The sequence below is a fragment of the Lingula anatina genome, unplaced genomic scaffold (assembly GCF_051362555.1).
Source record: "Lingula anatina isolate TDL-2025a unplaced genomic scaffold, LinAna3.0 unanchor82, whole genome shotgun sequence".
Lineage (NCBI taxonomy): Eukaryota > Metazoa > Brachiopoda > Lingulata > Lingulida > Lingulidae > Lingula > Lingula anatina.
Genome location: NW_028257603.1, coordinates 1,420,209 through 1,427,973, shown reverse-complemented (window position 1 = coordinate 1,427,973; position 7,765 = coordinate 1,420,209).

The following is a 7,765-nucleotide window of genomic DNA, read 5'->3' as shown; positions in this document are numbered from 1 at the left end:
ATTGACACGGCGTGATTTAAAGTTGGTTTCTTTTTTTACCATAGGTATACAAAATGTATTTGCTATTCTAACAATGCTTTTAAGGATCTTGGTTGCGTGTCGCCTGTCTCTGGAAACACGATCGTCTTCCACTTTGGTTTCCAAGGGGTTGTTTCCGAGAAGAAAACCCTGAAGAACGAAACAACAAAGTACTCAAGTACCACTGGAAACGCGATATCGTGATCTAAAATCCACCAAACCGGCTTCCACCATAGTGTTGTTTTCCCTCCCCTGGGTTTTGATGGCTTTTTTAAAGTAACGTGCGGTGTCTTTGGAGATACAACAAACGTGATTTACAATTAACATTGGAATTGTATTAAACAATCCAGCGAAAGAAGGATCTGTTTTCTTTTAGGGACTTAGCGTATTAACAGCTTTTTTACTCTTTACAGTTTTACGCCGTCATAAGAACAGAGTGTGGAAAACATTACACAAAGAAGAAACCTGAAAATGATTATTTGCCCGAAGATGTGCATGTTACATAATCTAAATCTCACCAAACACACATAGAAAAAAACACAACCAGTTTATTTGAAATCAACCGAGTGACATTGATTTTTTATTTCTTTTTGTTTACTGGAAGCAAAATAGCCAATGTGGTACTGACCTTAGAAAATTTGGTTATATCTTGGGGTAATTCAAATTTTGCCCAAGCTAGGTCAATTTTTTTTTAATCTTTATCTTCAAGCTCGATGCTACGTTGGCTTTTTACACTGCAAGTAAAACATAAACATCTGTGACAAAGAAGAAAGAAAATATTCCTATAATGAAAAGCTCATTCCAAGAAATAAACTATTCCTTGACAAGACGACCTACAAATAATCCATTGCTAATAAGATTCCTCATACCAGCGACAAACACGGCGAATGTAATTGCTGTTATCCGCCTTGAAGAGGATTAATTTTGCTCTAGATACACCATGCAGCAGCAGAAAACATGTAATCTACACGAGCTTGATTTCTGACGTATGTCACGGCCAATTTCGAGAACAAAAGACTTATCTTTATTGTGAAGTGCCCTTTTCTGACTGTCGTGCGTGTTTACACCCAGAAAACACAGATGTCGTCATTTTTGTAACGAGAATAGTTTGGAAGATGGCCAGTAGAGTTTCATTTGTCAACAGCTATTGAAAAATTAACTGGCATTTACCACCCAATATTTTGTCTGCTGACACACTGATACAAATTTCTAGAAAGACATTTTTACCGGGACCCGGATGTTACTCAATATAAACAACTGTTCACATCTGAAAAATAAAATTCCGCTCTTAAATCTAGGAAAATTTATAAATGCAATATTAGTAAGAATAGACTCTTCGACCAGCATCTGAACCTTTAATTACTTTATTATTATTATTATTATAATTATAATTTTGTAGCATTTCTCTACACATGATGTAATGGTTATGAGAATAAAATTTTCTGTTATCTATCTATCTATCTATCTGTATCTGAGTGCCGTGCTTGCTTGTCTGACAATCCACGTGTGCACCATCTTTGCATGACATCCGCCCCCAGTGTAATTGTGTAGAAGACCCCTAATTGCCTCTGAGATATACTGATAGGAGCCCTGCTGATGATCTAGTTAGTGTGTTTGTGTTTGTGTTTGTGTTACTTATTTATTTATTTATTTATTTATTTATTTAATATCTTTATTTATTTTTATTTATCTGTGTATACGTTTTCTATTCATTCATTATATTGAATTTGTTTTTTTTTTTTTATTTTATTCACTTATTTTTAGAAACAAAAAGCAGAGACAATTGATAAGATCTACGGAAAGCGAAAACATTGCAGAGAGAGAGAGAGAGAGAGAGAGAGAGAGAGAGAGAGAGATTCCGCACGGATCTGCGTGTCTTTTCCGTTTATACGAAAATCTTCTCCATAAATTGTTAAAATGTTTGTAAACAGGAAGTCTATTATCCCTCTTTGACGTTATTTTCTTTTCAGTTGTGTGCAAAATGTGTTTAATGTCACCAGTGCGCGTGTATCTATATAATTTAAACAGCTTCTCAACCACTCAATATACACAGAATTTCTTCACATTGCCTAAGCGCTTCCCGTATGCTCCACATGCAGTATGGGGTTACCTTCGGAAATATGAACTTCATACAACAAAATGGACCTGAATTAACAATCAGCATTGATAAACTTTAGGACAGAATTCCAAATTTTCAAAAATAAAAAAATCCCATTTAATTGAGATAGCTGGCTACTGGCCTAGTAATATCAGGAAGTAATGTGTCAGGAACAATGCGGGTTTCATTGTGAGCGATGTCTCAACAAACGCATTTGCCAAATGTTACGCCAAACCCAAACGCGCGCCTATGTCTCCTACATGTGCCACGCGTGCCACGTGTTCTGAGACGCGTTGCGCCAAGCTAGCTGTCGGCCTAGGAAGCTTGACACCTCACCACGATCGCTGGCCTTGCAATATATCGGGTCCCATATGCGTTCTAAGATTACAATAGTCTCTGCAAACAGCGTAGCTGTTGGTGGTAATGTAATTCCTATTGATCAAGTTTGCACAGCTGAATCCATGCCTCTCAGCGTAAGCCAATAGTGTTTGATGTTTGAGAACTGAACCCAAAGAAATACCCAATAAGCCCTGGGAAAATATGAGTGAAAATATAAATTTTTTCTCAACATTTTCTTAGATATTCTCTTCTAAACATTTACATTCGGCGGGATTACATGTAAAAAATTTGCCTTTTTGGCGAAAAAGAAACGTTTTCAAAGATCGTGACTTCAATATACTATATAAATCAGAATATTGATCAGACATACTTTGCCGTCACAACTATCATAATTACAGCATAACTTTGATTTCTAGATTAAGATCTGGCCTAAAACAGAAAACTAAATTTTTAATTTCAAGAAATACCCATCACTAACAATAGTCATTTTTCCTTCTGTAATTTCTTAGTCCTCATGCCTAATTTAGTTGACTATGTATTTTGTATAAACATATATGTAAAACAACCTAATGGTGTAGAAAGCGTGTAAAATGTCATTTGTACACATTTTAGTGCTCAATAATGTATTATATTACATACGTTAGTCATGGTAAATCGTTTGCTGTCTGTGTTAATCTAAGTGTCTCATATCACCTCATCTCACGTCAGTAGAACCGCTATATTTCTGAACCAAAATTATAATTATACGGTTTCACTGAGATACATACAAGTACATGCAATGTGCCCCATTTGCCTTCCAAGTCTGGAAGGTCCGTTTAGCAAGTGAAATGGCGTTTTATATTAATTTACCCATGCAAAAAATATCTCCAAAGCGTCGTTTAATTATGGTTCTCCGTGTTCTACGTTTTGTGGCACGCTGTGGGCCTAGGTCTTGTTTGTTTGTTCTTTTGTTTATGTGTTTGCTTGTTTGTTTGTTTGTTTGTTTGTTTGTGTATTACAGTTCAAGGTTTCTTAGAGTTGCACACGGTGTATCTTTAACCTAGAGATAGTAATAATTTCTCATTACTGCAAGGCGCTATTGATCCACGTTCGAGACGTTAGAGACATACGAAAAACCATGATTCATTACAGATGCATAGAACACCGAATACTAAGAGAAAAATCCTAGTGCTATTTAGTATAATGAATCAGTCACAACAAGTTACATTTTTCAGAATGACTAATTTGTTGTAAAACTTGGTAATAATGGTGGTTGGGGGTTATCACTAAGAGCACCACTTACACCACTTCTTGGGTAGTTTGTTCTTAGGGAAGTAACAAGATTGAATATTTTGGATTTCAAAAAAAAAAAATTACACCTTTTACTCTGAGTTTATGAATGAACATATTTGAGAGAGAAAATCGTATGTGTCAGCACAGACAGAATTAACATTTTGTCTATTTTTTTTTTTTTTTTTTTTTTTTGAGAAATGCGCAATGCTACTTGTAAATCATGCCACAAACAGATGAAAACTGTGTTATAAGACACCATACCGCAGATTCCTTAACTACGACAAAACTGGCATTATTGGCTGATATGAGTGGTGTTCGGGTTGTCAATAACAGACTGCTAGACAATCGGTTCATTGTTTTTCCTAACATATCAACCCAATGGGATGCTGCAATCATTAGCCTACGATCAGACTCGTTTCTTATCGTGTTCTTTATTTTGACTGACGCCAGACATTGAAGCAATAAAACATCAAATAATGGCAAAGGAACTCCAACACATCCAAAAGATCTCAGCTCGTCTTCTTACTCAAACTCACATAACACTGATTTTAAAAGAACTTCACTGGCTATGTGCACATGCATGCAGGGCTTTTATTCAAACTTTTCATATATGCTCATGTTGCTGTTCATGGACTTGCACCATATTATCTTTGTAAACTTGTACCTCATTGCTCACCAAATCGCACGTTAAGATCCAAGGGCTAGTTATTATTAAAACATCAATGTGCAAAGTTTAAAACATTTGGGGAAAATCTCTTGAATACGCTGTCCGGTACGAATGGAATCAGTTACCAAGAGAACTTATCTTTCAAAAAAATGTATGACTGACCATTTTACATTTTACAGAACGTTACATTAGGACATTTTTTCTTTTTACTTTTAGTAAACAACTTTTAAATCTAAATTAATGCTTTTAACTTTGCATTTGTTCTGTATTTTATTTTTTAAGTCTTGTTTTTTTTTAAGTCTTTATTTTTAAGGATTTTTTATTCTAATTAAATTTTATTATTATTTTAATTATTTCATTTGTTTATTATTTGTATTTTTATATATTTTTATTATTTTTAAGATCTCTTACTTAATTGTCTACTAATTTTTATATGTACTTTTATTAAAAGAAGCAACCTGTCAGCATGATCAGTATTTATACAATTAAAGGCAGGTTTGAAACGGGCGAAAGAAACTGCGACACGGGACATTCGATTCCAAGTACACAGAAATACAACGGCAATCTTTTCAATCCCTAGATTGGTACGGCACGTATATGCTGCTTCATGTCAAGACGAGCCTGGGATCGTTATTCTCTGTTCTTTGATCAATGCCTCTGGGCCAATCTATTAAAAGATGGGTGTTGTTTGCTCTTATCATTTCCTCCATGTACCCTTAACGCCCCAATGCTTCCTATAGCAGATAAACAAAGTGAGTCAACATTGGCAAAAATGGGCCAAATCCTTTAATCGAAATAACAACTTCCAGAGCAAGCGAGAAGCCAGTTTGGGCCCCAGTCCAATTCCGATTCCTTGTTTTCACTTGGTGATGGTCTTAACAAGTCGTGATTTAGTGTAGGCGGCTGACTGAATGCGGCAAGAGATAGGGCAAATTGGAAACACGATCCGAACGGGTTTCCTCGTTTTTTTTTTTAAGACAGTGCAATTTAAAATCGTTTAGCACCATGGGATCTTGGATTTAAGACAATTCACAATTTGAAAACCATGTTTGTATCCGATTGCTGGGCAGCCGAGAGCGTGAGAGTTTAACTGATGGGAGCGGTTAAAACACGTTTAACATCCAAATTGTTATGGACAGTCGATACTTTGGCTGCGCTGTAAGTGGTTACGTAACTTTGACACCCACCACCCACGGTAGTCGGGGCGCTCTCATCTATGTTGTTCAAGCTTAAAGACTGTGAACCTACACAGCAGTTTAACAGATATGTTTTTAACATCATTGTGAGGTCATGTCTGATAATTCTGATTAAGTGTCAAATCTGAGGGTATTGATAAGAGATCGGAGCTCATTAATTCTGAAGAAAGCCATTCACCATTTGAACCACTTGGACTGTACCTGTACCAAATTATGTCAAAAGCCTCTGGCGTACCTGGTGCTTAATGATAAAATTTGATTAGGAACTTAACGGGGTGCTTTGGTCGCCGGTGGGCTATAGACAAAGGTCACCTTAGCTGAAGATAAACATCTTCAATACAACATGCGGTTTTCCCAGAAAAATCTACTCCAAATTCCTATCTCAAGAGCATGTTTACAACTGGAAAATACATGGCTGATATTTGGCCTAAAACAAGACATTTTAGCCACGTGTGGATTATTTCCTTGCAGAATAGTGGATAATACCATATTACATCAATGGAGCAAAGGAAATTCCAAGCTGGAGGGGTGATTTCGCGACATATGCAAAATATGTCTTTGTAAAAAAGAGGACAACAAGGACAGTTGATGTCAATGGATAATATGAAGAGTTAACGTCTAAAAACTATACCGCATACTATCCGATTTATTAACTGATAACTGTAAACTATTCAAACAATATAGAGAACTGTTGTTTGATGTTTTGCCACAATAATTCTTTGAAGAACTTCCAGTCATCAGCTGGCAACAACACGGGAAATAACTTCACTGTATGAAAACCAAATTTGCTTCGGTGTACAATTCAATATAAGAGGCTTACGACTGATAACGAAATCTAAATTTATTGTGGACCTGTTCAATAGGGACACAAAAAACATATATGTTGTGAACTAATATCATAGTTCCGTCAATCTATATAAAAAATTACCGGATGAAGTGTATCTGACTTAAAGAGGGGCTTATTCAAAAGAGAAAAAAAAGTATGACAAACGGGATACAGTGAAGAACGACTATTATAGATTCGTCTTTCTAAACAAAAATTTTACCGGTTGAAGTTAACGTGATTGACACCAAGATCGTAAAGAAAAGAAGATTAGTTGGAATATGAAGTTAATACACACAGCAATTTATACATCTTAAATTAAGATTCTAAAATCTGAGAACAAAGGACAAGTGGAGCATTCATGAGTTCAGATTCTTAAAAATGATTCTCAAAGAAACGCATCGGAAGACATAATGAAATGGAAATGTGCTCTGTTCAACAGGCTTTAATAACAAACCGGCTCCTATTTAACGTGCATTAAAGCAATTACAATTCGTAAATGTGTTTTGGAAGGTATTGGAGCGCAACAGGACAAGGATAAGTAAAACCCCGGGAGAACGAAACGAGATCGATCTGAACGATATGGCGGCCCCTAGCGAGTCGTTCGCCAAGTTTTTATCCAACGCCTTGCCAGATGTTCCAAAGTTTAGTAAGGATATTCTCAGTTTTGGCCGCCACGGTGCGGCGGATGCTGAACCGGCAAAACCTGACGCCAACGGTTTCTCTATCCCTAGGAGGCCCGTTAAACCAAAGGGAGGTAGCAATTCACAGGGTACCGGTAGTAAACCAGAAGTATCTACTAGTAGCAGCCCACAGGCAACAAAAAAATCACAGGGAGCTGGTAAATCACAGGGATTAAACAAACCCCAGGAACCTACCAACTCTGTCAGTGCAAAAGCTACTGCTTTACCTGTTAGCAAGTCACCACGTGGTTCTCAAAGGCGGCAATCATCACGTGGCTCTGCCCCCAGCAGACGATCACCACTTCCTCGCATCCAGGAAGATGTCGCCTGTACCGAGACGCCTGGCGCCTGGTCGCCTGGTCGCCATAAACGCGCTTCCAGCGTGGGCAGTGAAGATGTGAACGTAGATAATGATTTGTTATCTGTTCCAGACCACCCACCACCGGTAACCAGGCACCCGCGCGTGCGCTCGCCCTACCCCAGTAGATCTAGGCACCACAGCTCTGGGAAACCCCGTAGATCTGGCCAGTCTCACGGGAAAACCCCAAACGGTCCCAGAAGCGGAAGAAACTCTGCAGTTTCACCCGTTAACCAAGAGGGGCCGAGTGGCTCCGGTCTTGATGAAAGGCAGGAGTCGTACCTACGTGCTCCAAGCCCACTGGAAATAGC